The sequence below is a fragment of the Anas platyrhynchos genome, chromosome 6 (genome assembly GCF_047663525.1).
Source record: "Anas platyrhynchos isolate ZD024472 breed Pekin duck chromosome 6, IASCAAS_PekinDuck_T2T, whole genome shotgun sequence".
Lineage (NCBI taxonomy): Eukaryota > Metazoa > Chordata > Aves > Anseriformes > Anatidae > Anas > Anas platyrhynchos.
In genome coordinates, this window is record NC_092592.1 from 37,963,749 (window position 1) to 37,982,957 (window position 19,209).

General features: G+C 48.0%; 1 protein-coding gene across 5 annotated transcripts in view; it reads right to left on the reverse strand.

Moving 5' to 3' along the window:
* The window catches only part of CTBP2 (C-terminal binding protein 2), a 114,510-nt gene that overhangs the window by 48,827 nt on the left and 46,474 nt on the right, over positions 1 to 19,209 (reverse strand). The window contains exons 1-2 of one of the 5 annotated variants that reach the window (XM_072039903.1): positions 5,152 to 5,195; positions 549 to 4,587 (exon numbers count right to left, since the gene is read on the reverse strand). The exons of 2 other annotated variants lie outside the window; for them this stretch is intronic. The gene's annotated coding sequence lies outside the window, so the exon portion shown is untranslated. Of the gene's footprint in view, positions 1 to 548; positions 4,588 to 5,151; positions 5,349 to 5,733; positions 5,758 to 19,209 lie in introns of those variants that run through there. 2 more of the 5 variants (XM_072039902.1, XM_038180807.2) reach the window with 2 other exon arrangements.

Sequence of the window (19,209 nt, forward strand, 5' to 3'; positions counted from 1 at the left end):
TCCGAGATTTATAGCAATAATTAATTGATTTTTTTTTAAACACAGGGATGCTAAAGAGCATGATTCCCACTCCCATTAATAATTAATGCAACATTTTAAAAGAAGCAGAAAACCTCCATTCCAGAGACAGAAGCTGGCTACAGCCAAAATATTTCTTGCAACAAAAATTATGCTGTTAGCGGAGCTAACCCAGGAGCAGCTAACAGCATTTCCATGGGCAGCGTTCAGCAGCAGACACACGACTTTTCAGCTCTATTAAATCCCAGCCCACATTCAGGGAGAAATACTGGGTTATGGAAAGTCACTTCAGGAGAAAAAAGTTAGCACTTTGTTCTGAAAACGCTCGCATGGTTCATGATGCTGTGACTGCAACTCCTTTTTCCCCCAACAGAATCAATATGCAAAGTGTATTTAATTTTGACAGAGTGCATTTTCTGATGGACAAATGCTTCCATTAAAGTCCTTTCCTCCTGCCATCTCAATTCACTCTATTACTCCCTGGAGGAAAACTTTCTACCAACGAAACTCATAACAATCACAGAAATTACCGCTCGTATTAGCAGCATCCTGCACGGCTTAACATAATGCCCACGAACCAATTCCTTCCTCCTGATTTTACCCGCTCCATCCTGGTGTGACAGGTGCCTTGGACGGTGCCAACCAGCAAGAAAAGCACAACTCCGAAGACTTAACTAGAAATGTGGCAGGAGCTCGTGAGCAGGACTTGGCAGGGAGGGATGACATGGAGAAAAGCAGCTGTGCAGGGCACAGAAACGAGCGGGTGCTCCCCAGCCTTGGTACGAAGCTGTAATTAAGAGAACGGCTCCTCCATTCGTGGCAGGGAGGACGCAATTAGCGGCACACCCAACTTCAATCTTCCCTCGGTGATTTCTCCATCCAGCCCAGCCTCGAAACAATCGCGAGGCTAAATGTCCCCCAAAATAAAGCAAACACAATCAGGCGAGGCAGAACAAAAATCGTGGCCAGCAATTAAAATACAAGAAAACCTCATTGTATAAGGGAATTTGAGAGAGAGAGGCGCACGCACAAAAACTGCACTTCATCTTCAGCAAGATTAGGAAACAAGTGAAGCGATTTACATACAGTAATTGCATGTCCGTGTTAGCCTCCAACAGTGTCTTTCAAAATGTAAATTTTTCCTGAAAACCCTTGGACATGATGATAGCCCGTCAGTTATTTATTTATTTAAAGACGGAATGTGCTGAAACGCGATGTTTTAGGCCAAAAAAAAAAAAAAAAATAACATCCCGGAGTAACAATTTAAATAGCTTCTTAACACCGGCTGTTCAACAGCACAGCCCGTGAGCCAGAAAGTGGGAGAAGAGAGAGCTGTGCAGGGCTTATTTTTCCGGATTTCAATGGAAAACGAGAAGAAAGAAGAGGTGATTTTCCAAAACGAAAGGCACTGTTGGACAAAAGCACCAGAAAGGTGACTTTACACGTTATGGGCTCTCTTCTAAGCTCATGGAGTGCTGTGTTGTCATCTTCCCACAGCACAAACACGAGCAACATCTATTTCTACGTGTCCACCACCGGCATCGCCATCCAACCATCCCGGCACCCAGCAGGTAACCAAAGCTCCCCCAGCCCCACCACCCTTTGTGATGAGCACCCCCCAAGCTCCCACTGCTCCCAGGCCCTTGCTGGAGTCAGGAACCTGTCGCTCACAATTTCCATCTGTGTTTTTTTGTTTTTTTTTTTTCTTGTTGACACACGGCACCAACAAGATGGGGATTCCCTGCCCCAGCACACACATGGCCCCGCGACCCGCCGAGTCCCGTCGTCCTTCCACGCATCCACGCGGGGTTTATGAAGCCTTACTTAAAACGAGGGGCATGGAAAATCCAGTCCAAATGCTCTGATGGCACCACAGCACGTTTCCTGTGCTCTCGGGGAAGAAGAGGTCCCCGGAGCCGCGGCTGGAAGCACACCAGGGTTGCCAACAGTCGGTACCAGTGAAGTTAGCATCTGCCAGTGCCACCGCCAGCTCTCCCCACCTCCCTCATGTTAAGGTCCAGTTTTTGGAAGCTCAACCCCATGTATTTGTGCTGTCGTGAGCCCCGTAGGGCTGGCGAGCCCTATGGGGTCGGATGTCCTTGTGTTGGATGTCGGCAGCCGGCGCGGGGAGGGCGGCGGGGGCTGAGCAGCCGAGTTCGGTGCAAGAAAGGAAGCGCGGAGCAAAGCGAGCAGGAGACACGCTGAGATAATGGCAGGGGAGGGAGGCGGACAAAGGAGACGGTACAATGCAGGAGGAACACTTTGAGTCATCCTTCCTTCCCTGCACAGCCTTCAGCGGGATGCTGCCCAGCTCAGCCCCGTCGTTGTCTCTCTCCAAAGCCCAGGGCTGCGGGGAGGAGGGAGCCGCACGGGAGGGCAGGGGCTGGCCACTCGCCCCGTGCCAAAATTCCCCCGTTGGGATGCTTTCCTTTAGCAAACAACAACAAAACAACATGTGCACAATAGCTCAGCGGGAACCAAAAAGGGATTGAAGATTTATATGGGCGAGGAGAACAAGCACAGATTTTCCTTAGGTGGGAGACGAAAAAATTTTTCATTTTTCATTCTTATTTTAATGCCCGAGGGATGTAAACCCCTCGCGCTTGGGAGGAGGGATCACACAGTTTCTGTGTGGCCAGGGTTCAGACTTCTCCCGCTCCATTAACCGCCCGCAGACACCGCGTGGGAAACAGGACACCAGGAAAAAGGGTTTTCCTGGCTCGTGGGAAAGCAGCCTCGGCCGGGAACTGCAAATCTCGGCCAGGCTCCCAGCAGCCCGCACCCCCCGGTGCACCCTCAACACCCTCAGAACAGCCACGGCAGGTCCCTCGCTACGAAATGACTGCTAATTAGCTTCAGCGCCTTTATTAGTTATTAGGATGCCTTTATTAGTTATTAGGATGATTTTGCTGCCGCGGAGCGTTCAGTGATGGTTTGCATTAAGGCCTCGCCGTGGGAATGACTGGATGGCTCCGTGGGTGGCAGTAAGAGCTTTCCGTCTAGGTGACTCGCTTTGTTTTTCTGCCCAAAAAACCTAAAAGATGAAGTCTTGTCCTCTGCTGCCTGCCTGGTGTCTTTCCCCAAAAACCTCTGGGTAAAAAACACGCTCGTGGGGATCCTACAGCCCGGCGCAGAGAGCGGTAATGCGGCAGGTTGGGCATGCTGCACGAAGACACTCCCACGTTAGCACCTGCTGACGGAAAAATAAAGAGCTCTTCTGCTCTTCACCATGCAGAGAAGGAGAATAACATGCTGTAGGAGTCTTGTGCTGAAGAACTGGTAACAATTTTGAGCAACTCGCTATTATATGAGTGAACAAAATGTACCATAACGGCATATGAGCCTGCACATCTGTTGCTAAATTAAACACGCTACATAACGATTTAGACCACATCTTAAAACATTATGCAACAAGATACAGACTGTGCTAAAATAATGAGGCTTCAAAGGCAACACGGAGGGGCTGATCCTGCATTCCTTTCAGCCCTGAAGTCACGGCGAGTACCCCTTGTCACTTCTATTCCATCACAGCTACTTGACTCACTGGATGTATCACGGCTCTCCATGTCCTTCAAGGGAAAAAATGCACGCATGGGTTGTAACAGCCTCTCTCCTTTCCATCTTGACAACGCATAAAGCATGGGAGAGGTTTTGGGTTGGATCTGGACTTTTTTTTAAGTTTCTTTAAGGACTGTGTTGCAGGTTATGAACTGTGTTCCCAATTGGGTTCTCGCTGGCAAGGCAGATGCTAGGAAGACCTGCTGAAATGGCAAATATTCGAGTTGCCACAACAGCCAAGGTGTGAAAAGGGATTGAGATCCCTGGATTTTAGCTGCTATTTTATTTCCAGCATTAGTGACTGGCCTCGAGAAAAGAAGTCTCCCCGGGAGATCCAGGTTTGCTCCCCTGGCAGGCAGTGACTCTGTAGCTCCTCCGTGGCTTCTCAAGTTCAGCTAGGAAATGCCAGAAGTGGCACTCCTTTCACTCCTACGGCGAAACACAAACAGGCAGCCCGAACAGGCAGCGAGAAAATTGCTTTAAAGAAAATAAATGTCATCTCTCTTTCTGCCATCGGGAGTGAGGCAGGTCGATGCTCTGCTCATCCTGCACCGATGGTTTGCAAGAGCCCAATGGTGGGCAAAAAAATAACCAGGAGCTGGACCCAAATCACCCACTTAGCTTCAAGAGCACCTAATCCATCTGCTAATTAATCACGAGCCTCCTTTAACCTCTCTTATCTTGTTTTTCTAAGTATCTGACACTGATAACGCGCCCTACAGCACATAACTGGCTGGGAAACTACCTTTAACTTTTCAAATAAACAAGAGGAAACGATACAGGAATAATCTTACAGTCTCCTAAGGCCTCTGCCATACTGAAAAATAAAATCTCATTCCACGTTCTACCAGCATTCCTCAATTATTTGTAATAATTTTCACTAATCACGAAGGCTAACGCTGGATCGAGGTGAACCTTCGCTGGTTTTACATCCGGACAACCAAAAGCTCTCCTCTCCTCAAGCAGTAATTCAGCACCACGCCAAAATCTGCACAGCCAGATCAGAAGCCCCTAGAAAAAAAAATGAGTGTTTGCGGGTCTGTCGGGTGAGTTATGTGGTTATTTGGCCGTTAGAGGGCATTTCATACTGCGGAGTGAAGAGCAGGCAAACAGCTTGAGAACAGCATCGCTAACCCCCATCTGGAGCTGCTGGAGAACCGTTTCTGTCTGCTCTCATTTAGTAATTGCCACTTTTCAACCTTTCCATATGCTGTATATAGATGAGCAAGCAAGAGCAAGGACAAGAGGAAAATAAGATGAAATAGCTATGATAAAAAGTCCTGGTTATATAAACACTTGGGCGCGCAGCTATTGTTGCTTCCAAGGTTTGGTTTTGTTCAGTTCACTTCTTCCCCCTCCCTAACTCCGGCACAGCAGATTTCATCCTTTTTGCCCTCTCAAGCAGCAGTTTATGTTTTAAGTTTGCAAACGATTAACTGAGAAAAAAAATAACAAGTTGTGTCTGAACGCAGCTATCCATCTCTGGAGCTAGAGGGGAGAGCCCATCTGTCTGCAGAGCGGAACAAAGGCAAATTCAACTTCCTCCCTGCCAGGAGGTCGGGCACGGCCACTTACCTTCTGATGGCTCCTTCGAGTTACTACCCTGCCCCTGAATGTGAGCTGTAATCCGTTTTCAGCTTCTGCTGGCTAGGAAACCACACAAAGCCGCCCACTTCCCTGCCCGGGTGTTTTTCCTCCTTCCATCTAAATACAAATCAAATTAGGAAAGAGGCAAATATCTCGCCATCCATCTCCAAACACACGCATGTTTGTAATCAGGGTGGCCAAACTTCCTGAGTGCGAGCTGCATACCAAAACCTCCACGTGGCCGGGAGCCACATCCTCCCACCCCCGTCAAGCTGCCCGTCTCTCCCACCAGCGTGCTCCAAGCCCACGACATCGCTGCCGTCCGGCTGGAGGCATGGCCAGGGCTGGCCGGGTGCTGGCTGGGTATTTTGGGGATCCCCACAGCACCATCACTCCTGTCCTGCATGGTTTGCTGAGCCCTGGGGTGGAGAACTTGGTTAAATATCTGTTTGTAGTACATTCTTCCAATATACTCTCAAGTTTGTAACAGTGAGTGCAGAAATGTCAAAACAACCCAAAGGAGATGGGATATTGACACTTTTAGCACTCTGGGTGCCCGTGATGTCCCACCTGTCTTATTTACATCCCTGAGGATCCTGAAATCCGGATCATCTGTCTTTGCAACTCCTTCAAGAGCTTGGTTCTGCACCGCTCCTAAATGAAAGAAATGATAAAATAATAAACCTTGCATCTCAGCCTGTCCTGCTGCAGCTCCCACCTCCTGCCCTGGGTTTTTAGGTTTTATCTGCTGGGTGAAAGCTGCTGTGGGTTGGTGTCAGACTGCCCCGCACGGCACAAACTCCCCGTGTTCCTCGCTGTCTCACAGGTTATCTCGAGCTCTTTTCCATCAGAGCTTGCCCTGGGCTGGGAGCAGCAGGAAGGAGCAGTAACACCCTCCTGTCTCCAGATCTTCGGAGCTGTAATTTGCTCTTATCTGAGCACTTATATTTACAAGGCACTCTTACATAAAAAGTCCTCATCTGCATTGACTTAGTTAGCAACATGAAATAAAATAGCCTGAAGCTACTCGTGTTGCTTAACATACTTTTTTTTTTCTTTCTTTTTTTTTTTTTTTATGTAGATGATGCTCTGTGTAAAGAAACATTCAAAGGGGAAAACTGTGTTTTGTTTGTAACACTTACTACTACCACCGAAGAAAATATGTTCTAGCAAGTCTCTGGAGGGGGGAGCAGATGTAATACCTCTAACAGCTCGGCTAATTCATCTTTTGCTGCCCAACTGCTGGTGAAATCTCAAATGGAAAATCTCAGAATGGAAATGTGGAAAACCCTGCTCCTTGCGGTCCGAGATCTGCTCCCTCTTTACTACCTCTTTCCATCGGACTAAGTCCTGTTTTCAGGTACGCAGTAGTTTTACTCCACAGACAAAAAAAAAAAAAAAAGAGTTCAAGAGTTCAAGGCCACGTCCCCATTCAGGCATGCTCCTGCGAGGCAAAGCCGTCTCCTTCCTGTGCTGGAGGCATTCCTCTCCCCACCACCCACGTACAAAGAGGTCTAAGGGAAGGGATGGATGGAGGCAGGAGCAGGATGCTACCAGTGGCACAGAGGAGGAGAGCCCAGCTGGGTGCTGGGGCATCGGGGACCTGGGTTTGGATTGGGAACGGCTCAGGGATGAGGCCAGAGGGTGGCTTTTGGGGAAGGCAAAAAGCATTTTTGGGGGGGTTTGGGCTCCCCAGCCATCCCGCCGCACCTCACCTTCGCTGCTCTTGCAGCATCGCTCAGGGAGTTTAATTTCCAGAGGGATGAAGGAAGAGGGAAGGAGGGAACAAAGTGAGCGGAGAGAGGTTTAGATAACAGCCATAAATAAAATGAAATAATTCTCCCACCACTAACCTTTAGCCGTAAGTCAGAGCATCCTCTGCGGCCACCACAGGTTTGCATAACCTGCACATCTTTCTTGTAAGCCTCGCCAGTTTGCTGTACCCAAGCTATTTTGGGATTTAACAACACTCAGGTTATTGACCTAAATTTACACAGGCTCATCTGGAGCCGTAACGGTCCATTGTGTGCCAAGGCCTGCTCGGGACTCCTTAATACACAGATTATTGATGCAATGAACTGTGACAGCTCCTATAGAGCTGTTAGGGTTTATTGTCGCAACACCTACTCAGGGCCCCTTTCATGGGCGGATCGGTGACAGGACAGACAGCAGCGGCCACTGCCAGGGGATGCACGGCTCCACGGATCACCACCAAGAGAGACCACAGCAGCTCCGTTTGCAGAAAGCGATTTGCTACCGAAAATCGGGGTTTGGAAATGCAAGCCCCAGCGGGAGCAAAGTTTTATCAAGAACAGCCACGGGCCTGCATTATAGATCAAGGCTAAAAACCTGTATGAGAAATACATGGAAATTAGCCAGAAAAGATCAGGGTGTAATTTTCAAGAAAAAATTAAAAAAAAAAAAAAAAAGGAAAGGAAAACATTTTATGTTCCAAGAGAATGAAAAGAGAGCAAGCGCAATGGGAACGTGCACAAATATCTACATTTCTCCCTTCTTTTCCTCTTGAAGAGCAAAAATAATCTTAAAAGGCTGAAAGCTAAGCATGGTTTAAAGGAATTCCCTTGTGTAGGGAGACCTCAGGCCAAGAAAAGAAAAATTAAAACATTAACACTTAACCAAGTGCTCACAGCCTCTTCCCGAACAGCAGCCACCGGCTCAAAAAGCTGCAGCTGGCTTTCCACTATCGTGTGCATCTTCCCCACTATTTACCAGGAGCTTTTTTTAACACCAGTGACACTTCACATTCAAAACTGCTGTTAAAAATAGGCTGTTGGTCCTCCTGCTTTAACCCTCCAAATTCCCTCCTCCCGCCTCCCTGCACGCCCGCCGGCTCTGTCTCCTGCTCCTGCTGCCATCAGGGGTGATATGGGGGAAAAGGGGGACCCCAGGGACCCCCACTGCTGCCCCCGCACCTCGTCCCACACCAGAGCATCCCTCTCGTTCCTTCCCAGAGCTGGCAGCAGGAATTATTTGCAATAGGCAAATTGTTGCAGGCAATAGGCGTGTTCCGCACCTCCATCTCCCTTCCCACCTGCTTTTACAGATGACAAGAGTTGAAGGCTTAAAAATCCACCAGCCAACACGAATGTTTTCTCTTCCCTGCAATCAGCAGCTCAGCCAGGAGAGGAGAGAAATTCCTTTGTTATCCTGCAACTCCTTAACTGCTGAACCTTCAAAACCTCCTCGGGAAACAGGCCTGGCGAACGGCTGCTGCAAGGAGCCCTGCACGAGAAGAGACTCGAAAATCAATATCCTTCACCCAACTTATCAAATTTACCGAGGACATTTATACAGTATAATTAAATAGAAAAGAGATACAAATACAGAAGAGTATTTGCACGGCACTGCATAGCAATTGCATTATCTCTGGAGCAGAGGACACTTTGACAAAAAGGAGGGAAAACACCATACATCAACCAAAGGAGCTGCAAGGAGCACGGGCAAGGTCTCGGCTCTCATCGCTCACGGGGAATGTTCAACACGTAGGTAAAAACAGCCACAACATGCACACCAGCACGTGCACCTACGGCATTTCGGCAGGTCCTGCTCAGTCGGCCAAAATGATGCCATCAGAATGAAGTCGGTGATGAAAGTGCTCCAAAATATGCTGGTGCCTCTCGGACTCGCACAGGGTCTCCAGCACGTGTTGGGGCGCTTCCCCCTCGCTGGTGTGGAAGCAAGGCAGACGCTATTATGTTGCCTTTCAGCCTATGAATGTACCAAATAAAATCGATTTTGCTCAGTAATCCACTCGCTAGGTTCGTGATGTTTTCCACCATCAGCAGCCGTCTCCGCAGGATTGCGAGATAAAATCTTCTGTGCAAGGTTAAACCTGGGAAAGGCCGACTGCCAGCACAGGGCAAAGTAAAACACGGCAGAAAAGGCAAACTAGATTATCTGGCTATTTGTTAAACAATTCTTCTCACAGGGGTTGTATTACAAGCGTGCTTTGTGAATGCCCCTTGTGTTCAGGTAGAGACAAAAAGGCTGGCTCCTCTTTTGAAGCCCCTACAAGCAGCACATTGCTGTAGTTGGGACATCTCTCTTGCCATGCTAACCTCAAAATTTAGAGCAGCCAAGCACAGTGCTGGTCACAAGGTGTGAACATCGGTGGGTGAAAGCCTGGCATCTTTGTGAGGGGCACCCAACTACAGACTTCACGATCTTCAACTTCAGACTCAAAGGGTTGATCTTCGTAAGTGCCCACAACAATTAGGCATTGCCTAATTACACTGACTGATAAAAATCAATACATAAAGGTGGCAGGATTCCGACCATTAAGGCAGGGATGTAATCACAGGATTGTTTTGCCCAATCTGTCCAGGAAGTCTTCAGCAGATAACGTGCAAGACAGACTGAACTGGGACTGACAGAGGATGTGCTCCATCGCAGGAGGAGGTCTCACCATGCACAGCTCCTGCCCCAGCTGCCCCAAAAACAGCCAGGTGACAGCTCAGGAGCATCCACAGCTGCCACATGCCCCGCAGGCTGCTCCCCTCGCTGCCAGCCGTCACAGGCAGAGGGGAAATCTCAGCCATCCCCTTAACAATGCACCCATCCGGAAGGGCAAGTGTCAAGTTGAAGGCTTTTTTTCTTGCTTCTGTTGTGTCTTGATTTGCTAATATGAATCATACTTGACTCTATTTTGAGCAATCCTTTACTAAAAATGCCTGTGAGTCATTTTCTCTAAACTTGAAACTATAAAGATGGTCATGTTTGGGTAATGCTAGGGAATTTTTAAGGCTCTGAATACTTCTCTTTTTAATTGAACAGGAAAAGAACGGGAACCTGAGCCACGGAAAGGTTTTTCTTTTCTTCTTATTTGTCCTGCATAGACCCACTGCTCTGGATAGAAATCACAACTCATGGAGTAAAACTTCTGAAATAAATACATATGGAAACTACTAAAATAAGGATTAAATGCATAACAAAAAACAAATCTCTATCTCCGGGAATCTCTATCAACCTACATTCAACATGTTTTTAAAAAAAACCAAACAGTCTATAAAGCTAATTTCATGACCTTTAAATTTATACACATCCCTTTCCAGATGGAATAACTCAATAACCGAAAATCACACTAGTATTTTTTCCTATCTCCAGTGCTCCCCACCTGAAGCCAAAAGAAGACTGAAGGCTTTGCTCTCCGAACTGAATGCCACTTACTCAGGAACACAAACAGTGCGCCATGCATAATAAATGGGTCTCCAGGTACTGAAGTTGGGCTTTTTTTCATCCCAGATACCTCACCCTGCTTCATGCCACCAGACAAGACACTACTGCAACGCCAACTCTGGAAAGTGGCTCTTCACCAATGTGTGAACATGTGAACCAAATTCACTCCATGTCCATCAGCCTGCCACCACATCTCTCTCCTGAATTACCTCACTCCAGAGATTGTCCCCATATCTTCCATGAAGGACTGGCTGATGAAAGCAGGCTCTGGCCAGGACAGCCAGCAGAGAAACTTCCTTCAGATGTCTCCTGGATGAACTTGATATCTCTGGTATTCTTAAACATAGAAGTCATGCTCAGACTTGAACATCCCTTGGCCAAAAGTAAATTAAAAGGTGGCAGGAATTAGCAAGCTTCACTACTCATTCCTACCGTGTTTGCTTCAAAAAAAGCTTCAAGTCCTGCACAGATTTCCACCCAGCACCATCTGCAGCAGCAGATTTAGAGATGCAGTAGGGAAGACCGAATGGCAAAAAAAGCAAGGCCAGGAGATCTCCAAGTCAGGATGACGGGACGAAGAACTTTTTGACTCCTTGGGCAGGACCAAGATCCATGGGGCTGCAGAGGAGGTTGCAGAGGAGGCTCCAGCAGATGCCAGGGAGGTCACAACAGTGCAATAAGCGCTGAAGGGAAATCCCACCAATGAAAGCCTCAGCTTTGGCACTGCGACCTGATCATTTTTTGATCCTTGAGGTGACTCCAAGACCTTTTCGTTCTCATCAAAAAACATAAACAAGGATAAGGGTGACGGACTTACTGCTCCAGCTGTGGGGCTGCAAGTCCAGCCCACGAGAGGACGGCTAGGGAAAACAGTTTAAAGGGAAACTCATTTCCCCCGGGCAGCCTGATAGGGCGCATCAGAGGAAACATCTGCCATCCTCCGTGGAGGACAAAAACGAGGAGGAAGTCATTGGTTCATCCAGAGAGAAGAAAGTTAAAAATGTTAAAAGCACATGGGTTGTGACCAAGGAGGGAGACCCATTTCTGCAGGCAGGGCTCAGCAAAATGGGTTAAAGAGGCAGTTTTAGAGACTGCAGAGTATGAAAATGGCAGGAGCCCACTTGATGAGGTCAGTGACTGAAGTGGCCTATGGTACTTGTAAGAGAAAACATCTGTTCGTGTTAAAAGGTCAGCAGGAAATGAACGCTATTTACTTTGTCCTTACTGGTTAGGCCAACGCTCCTCGAAAGAGAACCACACATGGCTTAACTTAGTGTTAATGAAAGTACGAAAACATTGCCATGGTCTTCTGACTGGCTGCCTACCTCCAGCGGGACCCCTCACTGCACCCAAAAACCCCCAAAATAACCCTGGCGACCAGGCCATGTTGCCAAGCCCCGGCGTCCTCCTGCTGCCCTCTTCCTTTCTCATGGGCCACCAACCTGCACGCTTCAAGAGAACCAGGAAAAAAAACAAAACAAAACAAAACAACAACAACACACAAAAAAAAAAAAACAACCCCGCAACTCCTTTCTTCAGGAACAAGCCGTTAAAATAAATCCGTCAACATAAAAGCAAAGAAAACAAGAAGTTTCTCCCGAAAAACAGGAAGCGTTAGGTACAGAGCGGCTTAAAATAGCGCCGGCTTAATTTGTTGACACAGCTCGGGTCTCCCGGGGCCCTGCCTCGTCTCCTGTGCTCTGGCCGGGGGCCGGGCGGCCTCCCCGTGGCAGCCATGTGGCGGCACGCGGGCATGGCCGTGAGGCACCGCCTCGATGGAGGGGCTGCAGGAGAAGGTCCATGGCCGCCGGCCCGGCCGCGCTTCCTGAGAGGCACGCGGGGGATCCCACAGGAAACCCTGCTCTGAAACAAGCCCTGGTGTGATTCAGGGCGTGCACTAGTCAACAGAGGGGATATTTAAGGCTGGTTGCCTCTCGCTTGTGCTCAAAGCTCGGTCTGAAGTTTTGAGGGCAGAGGGAGTTGGTTTCAAACCTTCCCTTGCCGCTCTCTGTCAGGCTCCCCGTGCTGAAGAAAGCCAGGCAGGATGGATTACTGGCGGCTAATGGGAAGCTCAAAATAATGTGGCTTCAAGCCCTGGCCCTGCTTAGACAAACTGTCACAGCCAAGTGACCGTGGGGCACGTGAGGGAGGTGATATGCACAGGTTGAGTGGCGTTGTCCTACTGCACGATAACCCCACTCATTTCTGCTCTGCCCCTCACGGACACCCAGGCCCCACCATGCAGAGGTGGGAAGTTGTAGCTTTTTCCCCCCCCAGATTTAAAAAACGCTGTAAAATTACACTCTCAAATGAGCTAATGCAGACAAAAAATGATGATATTGAAAGGCAAATGGAGAAACCGTCCCCCTCCACAAAGCGCGGTCTCCAGACCAGGCCGACCTGGCCTCCTGCTCCTGCAGAAGGCACCACGCCACACAAGGCACCACACCAGACACCAAGGGGCCCCTATCATGAGCAGCTAATTATCTGGCCACATTACATTATTACTCAGATTAAGATTTGTGGGTTTTCCCCTCGCCTAACAATACGCCTTTGACAGCGGCACTGCAGATACGCTAGAGCAAGAGCAGCAGTCTAGCTCCATGTGCAATTAGGCCAGCATGTGGATCTTATTGCTCCTAAGGACTCTTATTTGATTTCCCGCACCACCAACTGGTGAGAAGTTTTCAAGTCTAAATACAGAAGAATTAGGTCACTCTTTGGGGTGGTCGCATCTGGGGTTGGAAAACCAGATGGAGTGCGTTTTTCGAGGCCTTTGTAATTGAACCAACACACAAAGTTGCTAGGAAGCATGCAAATACAATCACTGCTCTGGGGCAGCCTGCAGTAGGGCCGGTGCCGTGTCTGCCAACACTCATAGACACCATCTTAAGTGCTAGCAGGGAGGAACGGTCTCACGGGCTGTGGGCTTTAAAATATTGCTGTGAACATGGACCTACGGCAGGAATGCAGCAGCTCTGTGACTTGTGAATATAAACACATGCACCCTGCGTCTTCTCACAGTGCCACCCAAGGAACCGTTGCTTCGGTTCCCTAAAAATGCGAAGCTTTTATGCAAAACTGGGGAATTAAGGGGAGAGAGAGAAGGAGGGGGCAGTAAGGAAGCTTCAGCATTTCAAACCAAGTGCAGAGATGGCAACCACGAGTGCCATCATGTGTGGCAGGCTGAGCGTGCGATGGAGTAAGCTGTCTCTGGAGCTGCCAGCCGTCAGCACCACAGCCAGCTTTGGCGACCGCTGAAGAGATTTGCTTCTGGCAAGGCAGTATCACAGGGCTTTGGGTACATTTACAGCAGAATGTGTTTTTAAAAGATGCAGGCACAACTGTGGTTGAAGCAGCATGCAAACTACCACCAGAACCCGTTCTGCTCTGTGGGGGACACAAAACGTAGCAGGTTATCCATGAACGCCCCGACATTCGCACACACCTAAGCGGAGGGCATCTCTCCCTGCAGCCAAACAGCATTGGCAGGGACTGCTCCGAAAAGGCACAGGCTTTGTCAGGGAACGGCTGTTTCTGGGACAGAAAAAAGCATCTATCTTCCCTGGTGTTCAACCATGTGCTGGGTTTAAAAACCTGTGGGTTTAAAGACCTCCTTATCAGCAGCTAACACAGAGCACGGTTGCTCACGGCGCAGGAAGTGGACCCAAACCCCACTTTCCTCTCTTGGTTTTTCTTTTTCTCCTCGGAACCAGAACACACAACAACAAAGTCACAAGTCAAACGTTAAGAATGAGGTGAAGGGAGCTTTCTCCACCAAACGCTGAGCTTGCAGCTCGAGCAGCATTAGCCACTGGAGGCTGCCCACGCGGCACCCTTCAGGCGTAGGCATCGGGAGGGATGCTCCTGCTGCGCCCTCCCACAGGGCCACCATGCAGCTCCCCGCCTGCTCTCCCGATTCAATATTCCCGAAATGCAGAGACTTGGAAATTAATTAGCAACTCAAGCCTAAGCAGAACACCTTTAAATATTTGTCCGGGACTTTTTCAAAAGGAAGCAACAAGTACAAAAACAAATAAATGTCCAGAGTCAGCACTTCACCACTCAAAAGAATACAGACTCAGTTTTATGAACATGGCTTGCACATAAACATGCACTTCAAAAACAACCCTCCATACATACCAAACCAGAACAGCCAAGAGGATGGCGAGGAGATCAGAGAGTTTATCAGCAGAGAGAAGAGGCAACCGGTGGTGAGAGAGCTATCAGGGAAGGAGGCCCTATGGAGAAATCCCTGTGAAAAGCACAGGCAAATGCCTGGCACCACTCTTTTATCGGGGTTTGTTTTCCAGACAACCCGTAGGTTTTGTGCACAAAAACATAGTAATTTTGCTGTAGATTTTTTGCTTTAAATTAAGAATCATTGGCATTTCAAATTGGTGTTTGAGGAGTATACTGCTTTTTAGTTTTCAATGGTGTTATTTTGTAGGCATTCTGTTCTTAGAAAAATTAAGAGAATATTTTCTTTTGATGCCACAGAGCTGACACTTTGATATTGCTTTTTTCACATCCAAATCCACACCAGCTGGGCTTTTTCTTCTTTTAAATACACTCAAGCTCATTTTCGCCAGGCCAGCCTTCCTTTCTGCATCAGCGTTTCTGCTGCCTGAGTATCTGTGGCCATAACGCGAGCTACACAGCTAAACCAGACCAACTTTTCCAAATGTTGCTACTACAATGAGCTGCTCCCCAGCCCTGCGGCATGGAGCCGCTGGGATTTCTGAAATAACATGATGAAATATCTGGGTGGCTACACGGCCAATTTTAAGCAGCCAATTTGAAATTTCTGGTTGGTAGCGCACCAAGGGAGTGCAAGGTTCAAAAGCTGGCCATCACACAACGTATTTCACAATGAATTCAGACTGTTTTTCTAACCCAGCTGTCTTGTTTAAAAACCAGTGCAACCCTCCAAGGTATACAAATAATTAATTTCAACCCCAGCTCTGAAGCAGCAGCTCCCAAACTTTCTTTCCTGGCTGCGACCTCATTTTACAGACCGGTAACTCTGCGCAACCCCAAACAGCAGAATAAATATCGGACAAAATGAAATTTCCGTCAGGCTCACGACCTTGCTCATAACTTCCACGAACCTCATTTCGGGGCCATCGCTCTCATTTGGGAACTGACAAAGTCGTAACACAGATGATTGCCAAAGCACACCGACGGCCACGGGCCACGGTGTCTCTAAGGTCACTTATGCCAAAATCCTCCCCATGGCTCAGCTCGCTTTTCATGAAGGGCAAAAACCAGAACGTGGATGTTACTTAACCACATCATAAATAAATCTCCTTAAAATTACCTCCCTTGATATTTTTTATTGCTACAAGACGAATTTCAGCTTTAGAGGAACTACGCTGGTTTCTGCACGCTGCTGGGAACGCCGTCGGGGTTAGACACGTGAACGATGAGCTACGGTGACCTGCTAACACCACGCAAACCTGGTAGCAGGAGCTAACATAGAAGTAGGCATTTTTGGTGCCTAGATTGGATCCTACACAACTAGAGGCTTGCAGCCCATCGTACAACTGGGACCTTTCCAGCAGAGACCGGAAGGGGAAAACAAGCACCGAAATGCTTCAGCAACTCTCATCTCCCAACCCCTGCTCTGAGTTCATGCTTTTGGCACCCCTGATGGTGGTGATGCACCCAGCTGAAAACAAGAACCAGCAAGTTCGTGCAGACACATCCTGGGGACAGACGTTCTGGGCCACCCCACCTTGTTCTGACATGTCTTGTAGACCCGAAACCCGCAGCGTGGTTTAGCCAGCAGACTGCACAGCTCGTTTGGGCAGCCTGGAGAGCGGCGTTTCACCCAGGCACAGATTGCTTCCCAGTTCCGCCACCTGAATGTTAAACACGAGAATATTCCCATAAAAGCGCAGAAAAGAAAGGGTAAAAAAATGTAGTCCTTTGGCTCCCTATTGCTGTTAAAATTAATTGCCACATAAAATTGCTGATTCCTACCAAATGAAGCCGTAGAATTTATCAACTCCAGGATAGAGCAAACTCACTAGTGGTTTAAATGCATTACCTGAGTTATTACTAAATTTTGTTCCAATGACAGCTTTATGGATAATGTAGGTTTTATAAATTCATTAGCATGGGACTAACTTTCAAAGTAAACAAAGACATTGAATAAACATCGCAGGACTGTGTTTACACACAAAACAGATTTCCCTTTGCTCTCCAAAGCCACGCTGGGATACTCAGAGGAAAAAATATGAAAGCAGCTCCGCTGAAGCACTTCGTGAAGGGAAAACGTGGTCCCGCGACCTGGGCACCGGGGACAAGCAGCACAATGGCATCTACAGCACTCGCTGCCAAACAAAAGCAGAGACTGAAAAGAAAGAGGGAAAACCTTTTTTCGCCCCTTCTCATAGCTTACAACGAGAAACAGTAAAAGCCATCCCAGATGGAAGCCCAAATCTGAAGCTGGTACTGCTGCTTCTGCAGTAAATCTTATTATGATGGAAGTTGTTTTAACCTATGTTTGCTGGAAGAAATGACTAACATCGCTCTAAAAAAAAAAGAGACTGTTGGAAAAAAAGCTGTTTTTCTCCACTTTTCCATTCTGTTTACTCTGTGCATTTATCACCAGCATGTGCAGAGCCAGTCTCACTCTTTCCCCCGTGCAGGCAGCGAGTTAGTCACACTTTCCCCCGTTGTGCAGCTCCTTTAGTCAGCAGCAGGGAGGTGAGAAAGATGAAGAAACTAAACAAAAACAGGAAAACGCAATTGTGAAAAACACAGAAATTAGCAGGGGGTCCTTGTAGGGGAAATGGAATATTCAAATCCATTTTGCTTGCTGTAATTGAGGAGACCTCAGTCCGGGAAGGAGCTCCGGGCCCCTCCAGGCAGCGGCTCCTCCGCAGGCTGAACACACCAGGTACCAGCGAGGGAGGACACAGGGCAGGGCAGGGGCAGGATGGATGCTGGAGCTGAGCTCTAGGAGCTGCTCACAGCGATGCTCAGGTGGAAAAGGCTACAAAACTGCAGTGCCAAAGCAGACATGAAGGCACGGAGAAGAGCTGACTGTCCTTGCTGGGAGAGGAGCTGCCGTCAGAGAACAGATTTTGTACAACTTGGAGCAAGCTGCAGCTCCCAGCCCCAGCAGCGCGTTCACTTATGCTCACCAGGTGTTAAATAAAGAGCTGGCAGCAGGCACAGCCTGAGTTTTGTGACCAGTGCAATGTAATTATGCACCACTGCTTCATTCTTGGGGGTCTACTTATTTAAAATGCATTAAAGAAATAAATCACTGATGATTGTCCTGTCCCCTTCCTTTTTAAGCTAGGCTGGGGCAATAAATCTATAAAAAGAGTGATTCCTCTGTTAAATAAAAACAACAGAAGGGGTAAAATGGGAGGCACAGCAACTTCCAGAGTCATGTCCCTCCTTATTTTCTCCAGATACTTCCCACTGAATTATTTGCTAAAACAGATATGTGAAATGGCAAGGATGCCAAACGAGCCTAATACACCTTTTCGACATTATCACCCCAAACCGTCTGGAACTGCAGTGTCCCAGGAGCTGAGCGGTTTTAGGTCTTTGGGGTCAGCTGTGTGCTCTGCAAGCCACAGTCCTACGTGCAGCATCCACGTGAGCGCAGCCAAAACCGGGGGAAGGAAGGACTCATTGCCACACGCAGGGAACCAAACCTGCCTGCAGGCACACACGCAGTTGCTCCTCTAAAAATGGGGTTTGATGCTTCCAGGTGGCCATGTGATGGGGGTGGAATGAGGGGATGAGGCTGTTTCTGCCTCCGTTTTTGGGGAGCAGCACAGGGCACAAGTCTTGTGGCTGAGACCCAGGACCACATCCTCTTGGACCACATCACTGGCTTCTCAGATACATTTTTCTCCTGTCCTGGTGTTAGTTACCACCACCAACAAGATTAGTGCACGAAGTGCAGCCTGGCCAGGCACTTCTGTTGGGTATTTAAGGACGAAAAGGCCAGTGAGAGGCTGAGCAGGCTCACGCGAGTGTATCTGTTGCTGACACGAATCTTAATTCTGTAAGGATAGCCTCATCTGCCAATGGGAAGCTCAATAAGGGATCAGATTTTTAATCCAATCTGCTTTCAAAATAATCTTGTTGGCATTGATTGTACTGAATTTCATCTATGGGAAGGAATTGAAAGTAAGAACGAATACGTCCATGTATGACCAGGGAAGTAAATGGCTCCCAGCATTACAGCCAGCTGCTAATTACAGGGAACAACCACCTCGATATTAACATTTACCTGGTCTCAGGAACAGCCACACAGCTGTATTTTTTAAAATTATTCCCACATAATATTTAACAAAATCCTCCAAAGCGCTCTGGCTTTAAAATTCTGCTGCTCACCTCTACCCCTGCTCCCCCAGAAAACCAACCCTAAAATCTCAGCTGTCTGTAAGCCCAGCTGTTTCCTGGCTTTTCTATGCAAATTGTTCTCCCTGGATTTTATTGTACGCATGCCTATGTCTCTTAAAAACACACTCGAGTTTGAATTAGGGGCCCTACTTCCATCAAAGGGAATTCTTGTAAAATAAGCTCCATTCTCACGGTACCTGACAAGGAATTATTATCCCATAACTCACAGGTCTCCCAGAGGTTCTGTATCAAACAGCCCAAAAAACGTCCTGGAAGGGAAAGTAGATGAAGGGACACGAAGAGCCACTCAGATTTAAACCTGCAAGGTCAGGAACTTCTTGCCAAGCCATGAAGCGTTGCCACATCTGTCTGCCTGTGATTTTTACCTATCAGGACTAATGAAACACGGATTATGAGGTTCAATTCCTGCTTAGTTTAAAGCAGGGAACAGGGTTTTGTTACCTTTCCCTCTTG